The sequence below is a fragment of the Strix aluco genome, chromosome 12, assembly GCF_031877795.1.
Source record: "Strix aluco isolate bStrAlu1 chromosome 12, bStrAlu1.hap1, whole genome shotgun sequence".
NCBI lineage: Eukaryota > Metazoa > Chordata > Aves > Strigiformes > Strigidae > Strix > Strix aluco.
Window position 1 is genome coordinate 21,975,635 of NC_133942.1, and position 21,820 is coordinate 21,997,454.

The 21,820-nt window shown below is 41.3% G+C and overlaps 1 protein-coding gene across 1 annotated transcript in view; it reads left to right on the forward strand.

The window, feature by feature from the left end:
* HDGFL3 (HDGF like 3) overlaps window positions 1-21,820 on the forward strand; it is a 39,957-nt gene that overhangs the window by 1,036 nt on the left and 17,101 nt on the right. The gene's annotated exons all lie outside the window — the stretch shown is intronic.

The following is a 21,820-nucleotide window of genomic DNA, read 5'->3' on the forward strand; positions in this document are numbered from 1 at the left end:
GGGGGCATGTGGGGAGGGGGGGGAAGGGGCCAAGGCCCGGAGTGAGGCTGCGGTTGTCCCCAGGGTGGCGGGTGCCAGGAGACCCGGCGGTTGGGGCGCCGGTGGCAGCAGGAGCCATGGCTTGGTGCGGAGAGGTTGGGTGAGGTGAAGAGCGGCCTGGCTTTGAGGTGCGGCGGGGTCTGTGCGGGGTGCTGGCATCCATGCTGCTCGGCGACCACCCCTCCTGACGCAGGCGGTTTGGGTGCTGGGCCTCCCGCTTTATTTTGTCTTACTGGGTTGACTTTCTTTTCATAGTCCCTTTGTCATTTTTTGTTTTATGCTGCCATGATATAACAGGTGGAAAGGCATCGTGGGCATTTGGCAGTCAGATAAGCGCCCCGTTGTATTTAAACATCCATTTTTGGTGCTGCTACAATAATGCAGAGCAGAGCTTTCTCCGGGGCATCTGGTACCATGGCACACCGACAAGGCCTGTCCCTTCCCTCCTTCTTGGCCACTGTTGTGTAAACTCACTGCGTAACACGTGTTGCGTGAACTCACTGGCAGGCATCAACCAGTGAGAGTCTGTATTTACTTGTCTTCTCCAACCTTACCGGGACGATTGGGTGGTGCTTCATGCTATCATTTTCTAGTCAAGGAAAGTTACTGGTCTTTATAGACTGTAAAGAGCATGAAGATAATGAAGTGTTGTATGTGACGTGCAGGAAAACATAGATGGGCAGGATAAAGGTGGACTGACATTTAGCATTACCCTTGACAAGAGAGCCCTGGAAAAGGATGAGTGTAAGTGGTGGAAAGGTGTCCTGAGTATAACTGAGGAAGCAGAAGTGGTGTTGAACAGCAGACACTAGACAAGGAGGGAGGGCCAACACCACAGGCTTAAGCAAAGGTTGGTGAAGGAAGATTAGTGAGAGGGTGCTAAATATCTAGAAGCATGTAAATAAGGTGGTTCATTCAGTTATTTTGCCAGAGCAGGTAAAATTAGCATGCAAAAGGCCAAACTTAATCAACACTGGGTTGCGGTTTTATTATTCTATCATTATACAGGTTAGTGGATATACTACCTAAAAAATGGCAATTTATGTCAGCAGAACAGCATGAGCCACTGAAAATTGACTTCTTTCCTACCTCTGTCATGGTTTAATTTACTGTGAAAATTTTAATGTGAACAGTTGAGACCATTACCACGTTGAAGCATGTTAATCCCTTTCCTTTGTAAAACTCCCATTTGTTTACCCAGAAGCAGAACTGGGCCTTTTGTTTTAATGGCGTTTTCTTTGCTTTAAAAAATCATTATATGCTATGCAGCTGGTCATAGCCTTTGACTGGGTGTCTAAATAGGTATCTGAATGGCAATAATATCCAACAGAGTACATCTTCACTAGGAAAAAATAGGTGTGCTGTTAACATAACTTACTTCCTTTGTGCAAACTAACAGGATGTAAAGTTCAAGTGAAGCCAAAGTAGTCTCTAGTTTTAACATGATTTAGCAAGCAGAGTTGGAAACTGTTAGAGAGCCCAGCGTCTACGGTTGGGTAGGAAGAGAGCAGTCGGGCTAGGGGAGCATTAGTACTGGGTTTTAGTTCACCCGAGAGTCAGGATGCACAGAATGTGCTCAGTAACATGTGAGGCAGTTACATACAACTTCATGTTCGGTCAGGCTGATGTCTGCCTAAACCTAATGTATTACTCATGAAAAATACAGTTCATACCATCTTCATTAGGACTTTTCTTCATCTTGGTTGCCAAGTTTTGCCTGATGCACGCTTCCTTAAGTGAAGTAAAAACCTAGTGAGGACACTAGTCTTTCTTTTGTTTTCCAGAAAACATTATTATATACAAATAAGAAAAGGAAGTATTTCAGTTGAGAATCCAACTCAGATACTCTGATTAACTGAATGCCTTTTATCCAGGGGTTTCGCTTGTTTCTAGATCCTTGAGTGTTTGCTACCTACTTCTTTATTCATTATGCAATTAATGTGTTTGGTCTTTGTATTCTTATGTAAAAACTTACATATTTCATGCTAATATACTAGCTTAATAATACGAGTAACGATACATTTAAATGGCAGTGTTATTGCCCCTACCAAATGGTGTTTTGCATCTCTGAGACCTTTGGCATGAATTTCCTGTCTAGGGACAAACTTCTTAAACTGTGTTTAATAAACCTGAGAAGTGTTAAAGCAGGACGGAAGGACTCTGCCTATCCTTTAATGAAACACACAGACATAACCGACCTGGCTCAGAGTCAACCGTATATTTTTGTGTGCATGGGTAGTGTCATAGAGAAAATCTAACTCAGATCCCAGAAGCAGTCCAGCTGCGGTAGTGCAGATCTGCTCCTAGCTCAATTACTCTTGTCTCTCATTAGGTGTAATGCTTGTGGGCTCAGCCAGCTCCATGGGGCACAACACTGCAGACATACTCCATGTAGGCAGCAATCTCTGGTCCTAGACCAGTAGCTTTCCACCCCCTCTCTTTGGAGACGTGTTGATCTAGCGATCAGCAAGGACAAGACTGGCAAGCCTGACTTAACATCACTGTGAGTAAAGAGAGAGAAAATGTGAAAAAAGTGGCCAGGTGGAGATGATACACCCAGGGACCGTTGAAAAATTTTGTCTAATAATTGATGGTGTGTTATAGCAATCAAATTGCATTTAAAATTTCTTTGTGGATTGGTCTAGAATTAATTTGAAAAGGACCAAACTTGCCACATGTAGCCAAAATGGTAATAACCAGTAAATTTTATCTTTACATACCCTGTTGAAATAGAATTGGTGAATAAAACCACTCTCTTCAAAAGTTGGTTTTGGATACTTGGTGTCTGAAAGATGTCACTTAGGTCTTATTACCTGGAAGGGCCGCTTTGCATTTTGGTATCACATTTTCTTGGGCAAAGCCAAAATTTCCTTTAGTTTAACTGGAGGACAATGAATAGATTTAGGATTTAGGCCCCAAGAATTGTATTGAAGCTTAGTAATAACAGTAGATAAAATACTGGCAGCAGTTTGGTTTAACACGGTTTTTATGTTAGCCTGTGATGTCAGTTGTCTTCAGATGCTCATCAAAAATGTAGAATAAAACAAACTGATTGGGTCATCAGTCGCTGTGATCCAACAAATAAGTAATTGTGTATCCAGGGTGCATGCAAAAATAGAGGGAAGATGCTGTTGTGGTTAAAATCTAGGAAATAAGGATTCAATTCATTCTACATTTCATGAGTGGGCTTTGCCTTTGAAGCACTAAATCCTGCTGTGTCTTAGTTCCCTGTTTGTAAGAGACAATTAACAACACTTTTCCCTTTTAAAAGGAGTTGTGGAGACAAAATCACTAACATTTATGAGTCGCTTGGCTACTGCCATGATAGGAGCTGGATTAGCACATGTAGAGAGAAAAATCTCTTTCTTCAGATACCCTGGTTTATCTAGGATAGATGTCCTGGTTTATTGAGAAACTGCCCCTTGAATAGTCACTCAGATGAGATAAAAGGGAAAAACTAGTGGTAGATTCAGAAAGATCAATAATGGTGTTTGTTTTATGAGTGACCCTGAAGAAACAATAAGCACTTAGTTGCTGAAATTAGCTGCTGATTTAAAAATAGGAAGGAAGCTGTTAATGCAACTGTAGAGAGCGGAGGAAAAAGTCTGGAATGACCTCAATAAAATAAGAGCGTGCCCAAGTAAATGGCTGATGCCATTATTGAACAGAAATCTAGGATCATACAGCTGCGGAGACAAGAAGTATATTTGGGTAAACACAAGTAGTTTGTGTAGGGATGCTAAAGTTCATTTGGGACAATACAGAAGAGATCCAAGCAGGTAGGATCTCTTTTGTATTGTAGTGTAAAACACATGGATGTTTAGAGCTGCTTAGAACATTTTGTGTTGAGAGGAGAACACGGCCTTTGAAGTGAGGGTGCCACACTAACTATTATGGTGTATTTACTGTTCTGTGAAGGTGAATTTCCTATTTTCTGGACTCGTGTTTGTCTTGTCCAGTTTCTTTATTGCTGCTCTGAACACCTACTTGAACTCCAAATTTGCTAGTTAGCAGATAATCCTCATATGTGAATATCACTATTAAAAAGCAACTGCCAATAGCAATGGCAAAATGGTATTTGGGGCACTTTAATGTATTAGAGTTGTAAATGGGTATGAATTTTCAGTATATTGCTTAGAGTAATACATAGTAAATGCTGTCATTTTAATGGGAACTAGTGTCTGTGGCGGGGTGAGCACCATAAATGTAATGATTGCATGATAGTTTTTAGCTGAGTGCATTTTTTCAGTATTGTTGATTATGTTCCCCATCCAGCAAGGCATGAACGTAAGGCACCTTAAAGTATGAACTAAAATAATCCAAGGGAAGGGCTTAAAGGTAAGCTTATGCTTAAAGACTTCGTTAAACTAGAGCCTAAAAAGATAAGGCTAATAATACTGTACTATTGTAGTGTAATGTAATATTAGAGACTATAAAAAGAAATTGCTACTGCAGAGTGACAGAATTACAGAAGACTTTCAGTATCAGTAAAAAAAAAAATTTAAATGTATTTTGGAATGTATTTTGGACACCTCTACGCAGGCATTTTAGTAAATAAACCTCTCTCTTCCAGTTCAGTGAAGTATGGATGGAGCTAGGAGATTGATTGTGGTGAAGCTCTCAGTGTAGGACCAAGGCCTATGTTCTGACATAGTTTGGTAAAATACAAGACACTTAACCAGGAACAACTTTGGTCAGTTACAATTGCAAATATGACAGCTTGGAAATATCAAACTCTCAAACACATCATAGAAGAATGATTCTACATTTTAAGTGTTTGATATTTAAACCAGACCATTTGTTTTCTTATTAGTGTAAGGATATGGGAAGGTAGGTTTTCCCTGGCAGGGTTTATCTTTTTTGGCAAAGAATGACAGACAAAAATCAGATTAGATCCAGAAAACTTCAAAGGGTCCATCAGAAATAGACAACAGATCTTTCTCTGTGTTTTTCTGCCAAAACCCAGTCTACAGTCTTTTGAGCTTTTCTCCTTGGCCATTTGGGACCTGTCCAGTCCTTCACCATGTGCTCTTCTCCTTTTCCCCCTTTTGGTTGCTCTGGTTTATGACCTCACTTCTGCCGTGTTACTAAATACGAGTCTCCTGTGACTTCTCCAACTCAGAGCTTCTTCTGTCTCTCTCTCTCTTTAATTATGTACCTCACTCATACATCACTCCTCAGAGATCTGCAAGCAGCTTTTCATGGCAGGTCTCTGTTTGTTCCTTTCTGAGATGAGACATGGTTTGCTGATCACTGCAAAGGTCTGTCTTAACCGAGGAACTAATGGTGAAGTCACGGCTTCTTCAGGCAGCATTCCCATGACTTTTGCTGTGGTGCATCTGAAAAGAGCACATGTAAGGCAGTGAATCCTTTATGGAATTGTTTTTTGCTTTCTAAACCTTCTGCACCAGGTTGACACATGTTGCTTAGATAGCATTTAAACTTTTATTTGCAGATATCTGGTCATATTTAGAGTAGGTGTGAGTGCCTTTTCAGTGACTTCATCAGCTCATTGAGTACTGTTTCCTTCATTTCCTAAAACAAAAATAACAAGGAGTGAAGTGTGAATTCTCCTAGTGTTTGGAAAGTGGGGAACCTCAGCAGCTGATGGTCTTTATCCATGCTCCTGCATTTTGCTTTAAGTGTGACTTAAAAACAGATTTCATCTGAGGATTGTGGCGTAAAATGGAGTAGCTTTTATACATAAAGTTGAACCATAGCTTAGCATAAAACCTTTCCAGTTGCTCTTGTTTAGCAAACAAATCATTTTGGGGCCAAGATGTTCTATGTTTGTTGTTAGCATGGCAGGGATATTTGGGAAAACTTCTGTAAAATTCAGTTCTTTAAATCTCTCTGGTGTTTTTTTTCTTTAATTAGTTTAAATAACTAGCCCCAAATGTGCAAGTCTGATCTTTTTGTGTAAATGACAATAGATGAATACATTTTCTCCTGCAGTGTCATGATTTTAAGTCCAAATGAAGCTAACCCAGAATGAAGACAGTTGTCTCAGAAGTTTTGAAGCAAAAAACAATTGAAGTTTTTCATAGCCATACTGTACAGGCTTTTTGTTAGATACCTTTCCTCGTCATTTTGAAGCCACTGAATAATTTTCACCAACAAATCTCATGGAAATCATTGAATATATGTTTTGTTTGGAGGAAGGATGCCCCTTTCAGTGAAATCTATAGCCTGTCAAGTCCATCTGTATGTTCTTACTGCAAAAAGTTATGAGAAATGTTTTACATTAATTGACAGAGCTCTTCTTTTTATTACTGTGTAAAGAACCTTTTAGGACCCCCAACTGGAATGAATTTTTTGTAAGCGTAGACAGCAAAACGAAGGCTGAGTTTTCAGTTTTAACTCTTCATTTCCTGATTTCCCATTCATAATAATGCATTAACGAGTCTTCCTGCATTTAGGGTAATAAAAATCTTGTAAGCAAGTGATTGCTGACAGTAAGTATATACAATTGTCATTTGAGGAAAGATGAAAGGATTTCCTGATAATACTGGAAAAGTGATGACAATGTAGAGAGCTTGGACATTTTAACTGTTAGAAATGGTGATGTCTGAGCAGTAAAGACCTTTCCACTGTGTGCTTGAGAGGCATAAGGGAGAATGAGTCTGCCTGAGGCCTCTCAGTAATACTGTAATTCGAGTGATAAATATAGCAACAAACACGGGAAGGTAGCCTGTATGGAGCAGGCAGGAGGAGGTTATGGAGCCAGCTTTTTAAAGGTGTTAGGAATTAGCTGAACATCAGTACTTGTCTGTATCTTTAGGTGCCTTGGTACTATTCAAGTCGTCCCCTGTGTCATCTGATTCTCTGATCTCTACATACCATGGATAGGTATTTGTGTGTATACACATACCTATTCTGTGCATAGGTATACATACTCCCATAGAAAAGACAGATCCTTAAAACATAGGTGTAGCACATTGCCATGGTAGCATACCACTTCACTCCGGACTCCAGTAGAGGCAACATCAACAGAGAAGGGCCCGGTAGTTTGGCTGAAGCACAATAGGAGCAACTAGAATGAACAGTTACTTGAAAGATTCCAAGAAATATTTGGCAAACAAGTGAGTATCATGAGGTAAAGCTTCTAACACTTAAAGAAGGAAAGAGATCCTTGCTTCCTCTTCTTGGGAAGTTCTCTGTATTACTGACTTTGCACATCTGAGATTGTTTCGTTCATTTGTGTAACAGCCAGATAGAGAAATTGGAAATAAACTGCAGATTCATTTCCAGTTTTCCTTTCTTCTACTCAGACTATTTGGCATGACAGTCTTGAAAATACTTTTACCCAAAAGGTATATGAGGCCTGGCTTTGGGATTGGTTTTGTTTATTTGTTTGTTTATATTGGTTTTTAGTTCTAGAAAGCAAAAGGAAGGTAAGAAATCTGAGTAAATACTACAGCATCTTAAGCCAATCTTAATGAACTTCCCATGTTATGATGTAGTTCCTGTTGCCCCGTTCTGAAGTTCCCCATCCTTTAGATGGTCTCAGGTCAACCTAAATATTATCCTTGGCATCATTGCTGCTCCAGAAAGGCACATAATGTTCTTGAATTTCGGAGGGATTCAGTCTCTGGCTCCTGGCCTTTTGTAACGCCCTGCTGAAATCTGAAAATGCCGTCAGAGTCAACATAAAGAGAGGAAGACAACTGTACTCTGGGTAGCACAAAGCCCATTGTTAGAAAGGACAGGTGTCCATAGACTTTGGTCTCTGCCTTGCAAAAGTACATTTAAATCTCTTTCAGTTTTCCATTAGCAGACTGAAAGGATAATTAGCATACATCTGTAGCCCCAAAAATGCAAACTGGAAACAACTGTTTATTTTGCCTTGCAGCAATGTGTAAAAAACCTAGAGAGAGGCTGTTTGCCAGCTCTAGTTTGGCTGCTTGAATATAAGACATCATGTAACAAAAGAGGAAAAACAGGGCAAGGAACATCATACACCAAAGAATTTCTTTAAGACCATCAGTTAACAAAGCATCCTACACACAGCAGAGTAAGTAGGGCCAGGGAGGAAGGAAAAATTTCAGACTGTAGGGACCATACAGGTATCACTGTGGTGTCACCGATGTCAACTAGGAAACAGTATGTCAGCCTTTAAAGTCAGTAACTTTGTACTCCTTGGGCTTGGAAAGCACCTACCTGTGGAGCCACTTACAACACAGAAAGTAAAACCACACTGAGGCGAGGAGTAGAAGAAACTTTAAGTCTGGGAGAGCTCGAGACACAATTGCACAATAATGCAAGCCATTTCTGGGAATCAATCCTGTATCAGACTGGATTACTAAATGTACTAAATATAAGTACATAATGAAATTTCATAATAACGTAGGGAGTGACCTTACAGAGATATGTAGCATCAGTCTGGATATGGAATCCAGGTGGGAGAAGCAGGAAAGTACAGATAGAGGAGCAAATGCTGTAGTTGCAAAGAACAATTCTGGAGTTGCTGTCCTTCTCTTGATATGTTTAAGCATTTTGCATAGCAAGTCGTTGGATACAAGCAGCTCAGTTTTGATAGTTTTTCTTTGGCTCTTACATTTTACAAAGCCTCCATGAAAGCGATACTGTGAACCCCTTCTTTTAATTCCTGGAGGATGGGATATCTTTCTCATCTGGAATCTGCTCCACATGAAGAAAACAAGAATTCAGGTCTCTGTTCCTGGCTGCTACCCTAGTCCCTAACCTATTGCTTGGTAACTAGGAGGCAGTTCCTCCAGCTCCTCCTCCACATATCCTTTGGGAAAACTTTAGATGTAGGGTACTTACAGGTCACCTTTTCTATGGCACATATCAGTATCTTCCCATTGCAGTAGCTGTGGGGTGGGGGAGAAGGGAGGAAGGCACTGATGGAGTGACGTTTAGACTAGCATGTCCTGTGGGTTGGCTATCCTCACAAAGCAATGTGATGATGCCAGAAAGCAGAGCACTGCCTCAAAAGGAGGTTTGTGTCCTTCCCCCTCTCGAGTTTTGCCTTTCTCTTTCCTATTGCTTCTGCAGAGACCACCCAAGCACAATGGCCGAGGGGGGCTCCAGAGCCAGCAGGCATGGAGGGGTGTCATTTGCACCCCATAGCAGAAGTGAGGCGGTCCATGCATGGCTTGCTTTCCTTCTTTGGGATATAATTTATTATTCATCACTGTATGTAGATCAATCCCTCCGGCCCCATTGATTGCTTTTTGGTGTGTGCATTGACATAAATACCTGTGTATTTTTCTTTAGCTTCCTTCAACTCGTTACCAGCCTGTACAGCGATGTCCTGCACAGGGCCGAAATAATTTTCCTGGGCGCGGTTGCACCACGTGAGGGTTGTCTGCCAGCTCTCTGGCAGGATGTGTGTTTGCATATGGGGATTTCTGCGTATTGCCTTGACCTTTGCAGCACATTGGTTGTTCAAACGTAACTTGTGGTCCACTATTGGCTTCCTGTAGTATTGCTGCTTCCAGCTTTCTCTCTCTTACGTTGCCAATCCTTTTTCCCAGATGTGTTAGCTTTTTCCTTTTGCAAACTAAATTTTGGTTTCCTTGCAGCTCGTATTTCTCACAGACCCGGGACTCTGTGAGTCAGTTGTCATATTGGTTTTACCATCACTGGGTGTAGTGAAGTGACTGCATCTTTATACATACATACATATAAGCATAAGAGACTATCTTTGTCTTAATATTTGCAAAGGTTCCCAGCTTGCCGTCCCAGATGCCTCTTCCAGAACATGGAAGAAGGTGTTAAGTGAGGGAGATCCTGGCAAGGAATACACCTAAGCAAGGCATCTCATGCCAGGCACTATGCCCTACTGTAGTGGCATCTTTTGTCATCTTTTTCTTAAACTAATTAGTTGCTAGTTGGTTTTCAGCCCAGATGTCACTGTTTCCATCTGAGCCAGTGTAAATTTGTATTTCTGTGAGGATTTCTTCAGACACTATTATCTGGAATCCAATTAGGTAGCGTTCATTCAGGATTAATCACATGTGGAAGTGTTTGCAGAATTGAGGTTCCTGTGTTCTTAGCAGCGTACTATTACCACTGTTTCATTATCCTCCAACAGGCACGGGCTTGGGCATTTCCACGTGTTCTGGGAGTAGCCCTGCACAGATCCACTGCAGGGCTGGAGGCTTGCTGTCCTGGTTGTTATGGAATAGAGGAAGGAAGATGATACCTATCCCATTAGTTTGCAGTTTGCTCTCTAAAGACGGTGTCCCAAAGGCAGCAAATGAGTTCGACTGCATAAAGTTTCCTTGATTCAATAAAACTGCTTACATGTGTGCTGCCGTGCCTGAAGAAACATAAAGTAGGACCACAGCCTAAGGGAGAAGGCAGACATTCATCTTAAAAAAGCAAAAAATAAAAGATGACATTCCTTACTGCAGTCCCTCTCCAAATACCAGGGCTTTTGAAAGATATTAGTGGTGCAGCAAACTCAACAGATAATTCTTTTCGTATGGTGTCTGGATCAGGTGACTCACATATGTTCACATATTCAGGTACCCCTTTTGCTGCTTGTTATCAGGAGTTCTTTTTCGTAATCTTCCTCTTGTGCAACCTTTGTTTTTCTTTGTCACAGTCAGTGTTTCTATCACAGCTTTTAGAAGAAGGTAGCATAAAGTTATTAAGCCTTGTGGTTATAATTTTAATGTCTGCAAAGACAGTAATAAGCTTGTTCTATCTGTTAATATTTTGTTTTCTTTGCATTTATTTGAGAGACTCTGCTTTGGAGCTTTTTATTGTTGTTAAGGGAGTGGGTCAGTTTTCTGAGCAGGTTTTTTGAATCGGTACTCCTGGTAAAATGACAAGAATTCCTTGTTAAAAGATGAAAACAGATTAGAGAAGACACGTTTGTCAGACATGGCTCTTCAGCATTAAAATGCTGTGAATGTTTTCTCCTTATCTTTTGGAAGATGTTTTATGCCATCTCCTGCCTTACAAATGAATGGATTCACCTGCGTATATAATTGCCATGTTATTGTGCTGGATGGGATCTGATCATACAAAGACAATGGCTTTGTTTATGCTGCCAAACTGTATGCCCAGCTGTGCTTGCAGGATCAGCCTCTGGCTGTTAAGTTTCTAGAAGCCCATAATAATAAAGATTTTAGTGGCAATATGTTAAGAAGAAACACTAGCTTCTTTAGCAAATGTGGGTGCAAGGGGAACAATTTTTTAATGAGAAGCTTATACTTTTTCTGAAACATTTGCTGCCAGGAGAAGGTATTAGTTTACTTGTTTGTCAAATGTCAGCAATACAGTTGACCTGGTATAACAACAGGGTTGTCAGGGTTGGCCCAAGGCAGATTTATGGAAAAGGAACACCATCATGTGAGACTGAATTGGGGATCTTGACAATTAAACACAGTGTGAGCTGAAACTCTTTGGTTGTGGAGCATGGTTTGGACACATCATGTGTCATCACCAGTGTGCTAAAAAGTAAAAGCAAGTGATACTTAGAATTAAAATTTTGAATACTGACTGAAAGGCTTTTGGTTGGATTTTGTTGAATCACATGAAGTGTATATAAACACTGTATCTGTCATATGAAGTGTATATAAACACTGTACCTGGATCTCAGGATGAATTTGTGCAGTGTTCCCTAATGCCCTTCCTAGTTGCAGATACGTGTCTCACTAACCAAGTTCTCTTTTATGTGTAATTGTCTTTTCCCAGTTATTTGCACAATATGAGTCAGAATAATATGCTGTTTCTTTACAGCTGCTTTTTAAAACAAAATAGTAACCTGATTTAAAAACTGTTTTTTTACTGAGCTGCCAAGGGAGAATGCTAAGCTCCCATGCTTAGTATGGATGCCATTCCTGATTCAGAGGTAAAGAGTGGTTTTAAAATTTAATATTAATGTATGCAGGAAAACAGCTATTACAGTTCCACACATCTAATTTGTCCCTTGACAGCCTGTATCCTTTTAAAATCATCATTCCTTCAAAATTAATCTTCCAATTACCTCTCCAAGTCTGGTATAGAAATGAGAGAGAGCGATGTCCAAAAGCTCTTGGTCTCTTTTAGAGAAGGAAAGTTAGAGGAAGTCAGAGACTTTTGGGAGAAAGCAGATTCTCAAGTAAACTTTGTAACTTTTGTAACATAACATAACATAACTGCAGCAGAGGCACTAGGTTTTGTAGGTTAACTGGTGTTCGTGGAAACACCATATTCTGAAAGGTTATTTGAAAGTAACACAGAATACACATACCTCATACACATACTGAGGTTAACTCACCAGATAGAAGGAAAGGATATTCTAAAGTAACTCTTAATCCTACAAATAGATATATACGTGTGTGTGTGCATGTATAGGCCACTTCAAGCCCATGATTAATCCATGTACATTAAGAGAGTACTCACATGCTTAAAACTCATATTTAGTGTTTCTGATGTAAAATATATTTTTTAGAATAATGGGCATGCAACCCTAGCAAGTCTGGTCACTACCATATTGATATATTCATCTTGTCTCTTGACATTAATGCCACTTACATCTCTCAAAATACATCTTTTTGTCATTTATGTTTTTATTATTTCATTTGAGTAATTTTTTTCTAACATGATTTAGTAATTAGGATTTAAGTTCATAGGTCTGCATGTACATAATGGGTTGCTTTGTATATTTTTATATAGTTTTATTCTTGTAAACTGCTGCTTGAGATTTTATTGAGGAAAATGTTCATTTTCATAAATCAGGTTGTTAATCTTTTAGGGACTATCTAAGTAAATTTCAGCGACATTACATTTTTGGTCAAAACTAAATGAAAACTCTCATTCTGAGGTTTTGGAAGCAGAAAAACAGGCAGGTGGGGAGGAGTATGACTTGGCTTGGAAAAACTCGTTCTTGAGTCTCTTTAGGCAGACAGATTAAAATTCCTAAGAGTTTAACCTAGATTGAGGGACTTTGCAAAGAAGGTATTTGACACCGTAATGACAGCTCCTGGAAATCTGAGTAGAGATTGAAAGCAAACCCAGTAAAAATACAAAGTTGGATCCAAGTGCTGCACAGAGGCCACTGTGACTCCACAAATCTCTTTTCATTCCATGGTTTTTGCAACCCAGTCAAGACAGGCAAAAGTTCTATTTTAGCAAAATAGTCTGCTGGTTTAATTGGTTGTTTTGTGCCGTAGATGGTGGCTAAGGCTGCGGGAGTAATGGAAACAATTATTTACAGACAGTTGTTAGGTTTATAGCGACCCTAGGCTTTCTACAGATGCTGAGCTCTTCTGCAGGTACAAATTTGCAGTTTGTCAGCAGAGTAAACAGGAAAACCTGCCTTTGAAAAATTGTTGCACATCACTCCATTTCATTGGCTTTGCAATTAGGTTTCATTGCTTCTCGTTCCCCCCAGATTGTGTACATGTTGTTGTTGTATGTGTTATTTGCATCACAACAAAATAATTGGCCTGTGTGCCAGTGATGCATGGTGATTATACTTATCCCATAGACCCAGAAGCTGGACTGAGGCCTCTCCCCTGCTGAAAAGTCCCAGTCCACTGTCTTCACGTGAGCCCCCTAAGTGCTGTGACTTGGTGCTCTGAGCGTGCCTGTGCTTCCTCAGTCCTCAGCGCCAGGATGTAGGGTCTGTTCAGGGACCTCCACCATACTCACTGCCTGCAGAAGATACCTGTTCATATGGCTTCTGTGTTGTGTATGCAGCTCAGCTGGTGCAGACTGCCTGTGCCTGCAAAAAGGTGGGTAGGAAATAGGTAAATCAGTTTATGATACTGTGAAACAGTTTATGTTTTGAAGAAGTTGCTTAAATCCTTCAAATAGGTATTCTCTTGTGAACACATACACTCAGGTATTTAAGACCATGAGTCTTTATGGTCAGTGGGTCCACAGAGAGCAACATAATGAAGACAAATCCATGCTTAGCTGTATCTCCATTCCCTCTGGAGAACTAGTCAGGAAACTCATGTAGTCTCATCTCTACTGCTGCACCCAAACCTCAGAGGGTTGCAGGACACTAAAAATATTGTGTGCTTCTAAGGGACAAAGGTTTTGTGTTCTTTTCCCATGTAACAGTAAGCATTTTTTCTATGCAGGCACTTGTTCAGTGACAAGGAGTGCTTCAGTCCCCTGATATTATACTCCTTAGCTGCAACTGACGGTAACAAAACAGGTCACAGAGGAGCCAAGTAGGAAGGTTTTCTGTACCCAAAGGCCCAGATGATAGTTGCAACCTCCAGAGTGTCAAGCTTGAATCCTCCCTAGCAGGAGCCTGCGTGCAGGCTGCAGCAAGTGAAGCAGATTGTTCCCTTCTTTGTCTCCAGTATGTTTGTGTCCACCCTGACGCAAACTGGAGGTTTGTATTCTGGGACCTGCAGTCTTCATTGATCACGTTTCCTTACTCAAAACAATTTTAGCCGCAAGCTGTAATGCCAGCAGGGTTTTGTGTACTTTGTGGGAAGCTGGACAAAAAATTGCACAGGGATGCTCAATATTCTTCAGCCTGGAAATATTATGCCAATCCAATTTTTTTAACTGACTTTTTGGGGAAGTAAATTACATTGGAAAAGAAATAGTAAATTAATCCAGCCAAGTCTAGGAGACTGCAATCTTCCAGAAGTTTGCTTACCTTTTGGCTTTAAGTGTGCCAACATGAGTGTAAGGACTAGCAATACTTCTTTTAATAAAAGCTTGAACAGTGGAATATGGAACTTTGGATATGTGGAACAGATGAGCCTCGAGAATAAAATTTGGTGGTGTGTATTTGACCAAATGTCAACGCTCTAGGCAGGCTGCATCTGATTGAAAAGGTTTTGATGAAGTTGACTGGCCAAAAAATTCTCTCTCATGAATATTACATTTTTCCTTAAAAACAAACAAAATCAATGAAATAGTAAAATTCTAGTGTAAATATTGGAAGGCCAAAGAATATTCCTCAGTCTAATGAATCCTCCCTCGTCTGATCGGGACATGACAACCATTCATCCACTCTTTCTAGCAGATGTGATACAGAAGGTGGCAGGGTTTATCTGAGCACTTTGGGGGGGAAGATGATATGACTTTTCATGTCCCTTTGGCTTAGGAGAAGAGAGTGACAGGAGAGAAATACGGTGTTTGTGAACGTGCAGTCCCTAAAAATTCTCATCTGTTGATGTCTTGACTGGTTAATTAGTTTTCATTTGCTGTATATCTTCCAAACACATTTTTGTATGTGCATTTCTTGCACACTTTTATGTTTCAAGACAAAAATATTTGTAGTAAGATGATAAAGTAATATAACCAGATTTTGTCATCAGAAACTGCTTTCATTTGGTGTTAGTGGGCTCACTATGGTTTGCTCAGGTGGATGTACATTGCAAACAGTATTCTGATCTCCGAAGAATAATTCAGACAAAGGAGAATCAAGCTTCACTATGCTTAAAGGGAAGAAAAGTAAATACAAAATGCCTCAGAGCTGGCAATAGTTGTTGAAAATGAACAACCTCTCCCCACCCATCCACAAATAAAAAGTAATTTTCTGAGCCATGAAACTTAAGAAGTTTATTTTTCTCTGTCTTGCCTTCATGTGGATTCCCCACTGCCTGATGTTTTGGTTGAGCCTGCACTGCAAGCTATCTGTCAGCATATGGACTGCTTGCCTGTCCATCTTCTGATGGACAGCCTATTTATCACAAAACATGGGGAAACTTAATATCTCTTTGGCCTTTCTCCTTTTCTGTGGTTTGGCAAAATTGTCTGATGTGTCCCCGAGTTATTGCAGGTAAGAGTCAGACTGAAAATAGTATGACCACATGCTTTCCTTTCTTTAGGGTACAGACTGGGAAAAAAAAAATCCTACTGGTAGCACCATTGCTTCACTCACAGTGGCAGGGAAACACTTGATTTCAAGAAAATGGAGCATTTTTTCAGCAGTCTAACTTTGGGGCGTGCTCCCTGGGAGGATTATAGTTTGGTAACCTGAAATCCTCCTCTGACAGAGCTGGAAGTATTTGTTATTAGTAATACCTAGCATTATAGCAGTGGATCTCAAGTGTTTTATAAGGAGAACAGTACCATAGTCCCCACTTGTAAAAGTGAGCCTGGAGGAGATACAGTGATGTGGCCAAGGTCATCCCAGAGGCCAGTGGCAGAGACAGGGACTAGTCTTTGTATCCTCAGTGTCTCCTCCTCTGACAGTCTTCTGTCCACCAGCCACGAAAGCTCACAGAGGACTTGCATCAGATGAACAGATCTGTTATCTACAAAGTCATGCATATAGATACCAGTCACGCAGAACTAAGCTTTGGCCCCATTTTTATATTGAAGATTAAAGCAGCTCTGCAGAAAGTGTATTTCAACTTTCTGTCTTAAAAATATGCTGCTAATTAGAGATGTAAAGGGGCTGAACTCAGCTGCAAGACTGCTGATCTTTCCTAGTGAGACATTGCCTGCCAGCATTGTTTGGACTCCAACTAACCCTTCATTGTCTTCTATCTCGTTGAGGTCCTGAGCATGCACAGAAAAAAAGGAGGATTGATGTCTTTATATTGTCATTTCTGCCTGTCTGCAGGATACCCTTCAGCCATTTTCAGCAGTGCTCAAAAGTATGCTCTGCTGTTTTTAATCTTGTTTTGCTTTTTGTTTTTGCTGGTGGCACTCTTCCATGCCCAGAGACTTTTTTAATTTTTACTTTTGTAGCTGTGCAATTCCACCTTATTAAGTTGGATTCTGCTTTCAGTCTCACCCTTCACAGGGTTATCTTTTTTAATGGGTGAAAAAGTGCATATGCCAGCATTCCACACTAGGAGTTCTAGTATGTGATGTACATCAGGGAAGGAGTTGTGCTCTGCTTCAAATATCATATAGTCCTCATAAATGAGAGAAAAATTCAGCCGTCTCCAATCAGCTTTAGTTGGATTGCTGTTCAATTTAAGTACTATAGAATTTGAGTTACAGTTTTTAGCTTGAAGGAGGTTGGATTTTTATTTTTTTTCACATTTTTGGATCCTCTGGGGAAAAAAAAATTAATATTTTACATTTTACAGAACAGTATTTTAAATAATGGTTTAGAAAAGATACTGCCATGCTGCTAACTCCCAGTAGCATTAGCTATTAAAAAGCATATTAAATCCGTTTTGAATAAAAATGTTGTAGAGAAGCAAAATATCCTATTTTAATAATGGATTTTGAAGAGTATTGCTTTTATCCATCTAGAGTTTTGCTAATAAGCTAACTGCAAAAGATCAAGCTGCTTGCATGTGTTGGGCAATAATAAGCAACTTGAACCACTTTCCAGCAAAAATACTATAGGCCTTTGCTCGACTGCTGTGCAGTGACTCCAGGGATTTCAGTGGGAGATACTGATCTCTGCAATGCTTCTGTGTGCTTTTGCCAATCAAAGGCATTTACAGTATGTCAAAACAATCAGTGATCACTGCTCTGCAGTTTTAATTCCCTCTTTCTGCAAAATAAAAGGACTTGTTCTTGTGGTTTCAATGCTCGCACAAGCATCTCTGCATGCTGAAGTAAAGCTTTCTTGACTGTACACGTGAACCTGATAGGTATTTTTGCATAATACCTTTTTTTTTGCAGTGTAAAATTCTGTTGGAACATAATGGAATAGGGTCTGGTCGGAAAGCCACCCTGACAGCCTGGAATTCCTGCTTCTGAACAGCAGCTTATCCACAGCACAGAGATTTTGCGATAGCCCTACAACCTGCCACCTGCTGTCCCTCCAAGTGGAAGAAGACACATCTGGGATGCCCTTCCGCCTTGATGGGCAGAACTGCCCCTTTCTTGACTGCTGCAATAACGTAAACCTCCACAGAAAGCTGCTTTACATAGACGAGCAGAGAGACAAAGCGTGCCGTTTTCTCTGTGGCTCGGAGAGACATGTTTCCCATTTTGCAGGGAATGTAGAGCTCTGCGGAGCAGAACACGCAGGAGGGGGTGCAGCTCCCCCCGGTTCTGCACCAGCCCTCCCAGGGAGCTCCTCCGCCTGTCTGGAATATGCCACATTATCCCACAGGCAGGCACGGGGATGATTTGTGCTTCTGGGAGCCACTGTTGTTCTCAGAGGGCAGCTCTGCGCTCTGCTCCTCGCAGGGCTTCGGCTCTGCAGCTCCCGTCCAACCCACCCAGCCAGTGCCTCTCTCCCCAGGGTCCCTAACCTCATGACAACTGGGAAGAAAGTGTTGCAGTATGAGTACTGCCAAACCCAGCCTGTGAGAACCAGTTGGAAATACTACCTGAGAAGTCAGCAATTACTGAGCACCTCTGAGAGCAAAATATTTGGGCTGCATATACATCCTAGCCTGTAAACTACAATGTAAGGAGACAGATTTCTTGCTTGCTCCTTGGTAGTCCCTAGCAACACCATTTGATAAAGCCCTGCTCTGGTTTGAGAAGTCCAGACTGAATTTTCTGTTCAGTGTTCCTGACCCTAGAAGCCTGGCATTTGTTTACTGAAAAAAAAAAAAAAAAAAAAGCACAGTTACGTCTTTAAAGCTCTGCTGCTTGGTTGGCAAACAAATGCTGGGAAGTGCAGCTCTGCTGAGGTTGTGCAAAAAGAAAGCAATTGTTATTCATTAAGCAGATGACAGCAACGGGAGCAAAGGGGATAAAACTCGAAATCTGAAACCACCTGCTTTAATTTTAGCCATAATTGAAGCGGCAGCCCATGATGTTGCTGATGCACGTATCAGATTTGCACGCCATGCACCGCTCTCACTGATTTCTGTGGCAGCAAGCTCCAGCCCACTGTCTGCTCTGGTTCAGGAGGGGATGGATCTCCTCTTTGATTGCAGGTTATAACGGGTACTTTAGAATCTGTTTGTTTCCTTCCAGGAGCAAAATGCAATCGCAGTCTGGCTCTCTGATAGACAGATGCTTTAGTCATTAGTGAGGTTTCTGTAACTACAACACTGTGTCCTAGTATGGGTGCACTTATCTCTTTTGTTCCTGGTTAGCAGCAGTGATGCTTTTCTTGCTCTTGTGCTCACACGCTCTCTCTCTTTCTCTCCCTCCCTCTCTCTCTGTCTTTGATCTTGCTGATATGGGGGAAAATATCAGATCCAAATCTTCAGCATATTTAACCAAAACATCTTGTAGGATGGGAATAAATTGTGACTGAGTGCAGCAGCAGGGGGCTGCAGTATGGTTGCTTGTACTGCTTGCTTTCTGTTACTACAAAACAGCAGCAATCGTTAAGCAGTGCTGGGGTTGTTCTGCAGCTAAATAAGCACTTAGGGGTTCAGCATTCACAGAGGGCTAAGGTGGTTTTGCTGAGAATGTGTGGACTGTGCAAAAGCTCTCCTCTCACAGTCTCTAATGCAGGGATTTGCATGAAATGGGTAAAAAGGGAAGAGGTCTTTCCTAATGGCAGAGAGGGTCTCATCCTTCACTAAATTCCCTGGAGTTTTTGCCACAGACTTAAATGGCCATAAGACAGCACTGTCACTTCACTTCATATTCAACCTCATTACAGTACTAGCGACATAAGCCTGAGAGCTGGGGAGCTCACAGCAAAATCAGTGAAGGCAGGGAAAGTCTTGACCTCAGCTGCACAGTGAAATGTTAGTGTGGGAGCATTAACGGTCGGTCTATCCTTGAGCTGTTTAGTGCAGATTTATACTGCATGTGTTCATATGTGTATGCCAACTTTCAAAATCTATGAAAAGCTTTTTTATGTTTTCCTGTGATGGTGCATAGTCAGAGGGGATACTCAGATGAATAAAGAAATATGCCACGAAATGGGGAGCAGGTGAGCTGCGTGACAGATGTGTGTGCTGTCCTTTGTCGATTTGGTGCTGCTCCTTAGCTAACGGTATAAAGTGCTGGGAATACGACATGAGGCTTAACTCTACTTGGGATGTTGCTTTGGCAAAGATCCTCACTGCTTTGGAGCATAGCACGTGTGTGATGTAAGATCCCCATTCCCTTCTGATCAGCGTTCCCTACTAAGCATGTCTTCATTCCTCTGCTTTACTGATCATTTACAGCTGTTTGCTTTATTTCATGAGAAATTCTTAAAGGACTGAGACAGTAACTGGACTGTGCAGTTCTGTAACATAGCCCAGAGCTGGCGCCGTGTTTCAAGCAGCCAAATGAGATTCTCACTCGAGTCCCAGCAGACATTGTTCGTCTCAGTCGTGGGAGTCCACATTTTTCTGGGGTCTGGTATCTCTCTGGACATCTTCTTTGTTGTAATAAAGAGGAAGATGGCTATGGCATCCAGACAGTTGAGGTGTATTACCCCCATACTTGGTAAGCTGCCAGCGCAGCCTTTGGTCTGACGCGTAGATACTTCTATCTTTAAGGAGACATAAAATGTGTTGCAGAGTGGGACATACTATCTCCCTGACTTGCTATCAGTTTGTAGAGTGAGTTGCAGTGTTTTTCCCCTGCAGTCTTTTTATCACTGTTATAGTCTAATACCTGTATTTAAATCATGAATTAGTGAGCAAATGACCACATTATGAGCACTTACTTAGAAACAAATAGTTAATATCAGAAAATAATGAGTTCTAAAAAAATATCTTTGGCAGTCTTTCCTCTATGTATTCCTGATGATGAAGAGGACACTGAACAGCCTGTCATGTTGTTTCAGTTCCTTCTTACACACAGCTGAGCTAAAAGGGAATGCACGCTTCCATCTTCTACCAGGGTGTATCTTCTTCTATGTGCATTTAAATAATAGATTCTCCTTTTATTTATCAATTAAGTAGCTTTGTTAAATAAAAGAAGCAGGGTAATTGCTGTGCCCACAAGGCATGTGACACCTCTGACCATCATAGATTGTCTCCTGCAGACTGTGCTGGGCAGTGAGTGCACCATGACACATGGCCCAGAGTGCCAGAGCCCCACCATCCACGGCCCAGAGTCATGCCACAGAAAAGAGACAGGGAATGGTTTGGAAGTGCTCTTATATCTCCTGATTTTGGCATAGCTTCAGATAATGCTCCACTTAGACCTAAAAGATAGGCATCCATTTCTTTTGCAGAAAGGAGTCCTGTGATGTTACAGCTCCACATGTGGCTCTGGTTTCTCTGTCCCCAACGGGTGTCCTTGCAAAAAGACCAAAAGGACTTGAATTCTATAAAAGCTTGTACTCCTTTGAGAGCTATGTAGCCAGCAGATGCTTTACAGTGAAAGAGAACATCCTTTGAAAACAATCTGGTGTTTATTAATCAACAAGAATTCAGTGTTTGGGGTCCTTCGGCAGGAAAAGAGAAGGAAAGCACATGTGGGCCTGGCCTCCTGAGTGAAAACATGCAGGTTCCATCCCCATGCTCTGCTGAGGAGCAGATTTCATATAGCATTGGTATGTCAGCACTTTGCTCTCCATTCCAGTAACATTTGGCAGGACTCAGTATGCTTATGTTGAGGTTGAGTTGCTCAAGACCCAGGCAGCAAGTCATTCTTCTTCTCTCTGGTGTTGCCTTATAGGTATCTAGATTCGTTAGGCTTTCTCTTAGCCAGAGAGTTCTCTGGACACTTAATTCTAGACGCCCACATATGCTCAAAAGTGCCATTTCTGAGAAGACAGGCACTTAGATCTTATTTAAAGCTGTGCTGTGTTTCTGGTTTATGTGGGTAGGCACCTGGACTCTCATTTCTGTTGCAGAAGACTGAAAAATTAGATAGGGACAAGACTAAGTCATGGGCCTAATCTCCTGCCTTGCAACCAATGCTCTCACTGAGACATCGGAACGTGGAATCTAGGCACTGCTCAGCCTGAGGGGTTTGTCCCAATCCCATCTATGTCTCAGGAGAACACCCTCATCATCCCTCCCTTAGCTGCTCTGCAGCTGTATCTTGAGAAACAGGAGGCCAGGGATAAAATGTG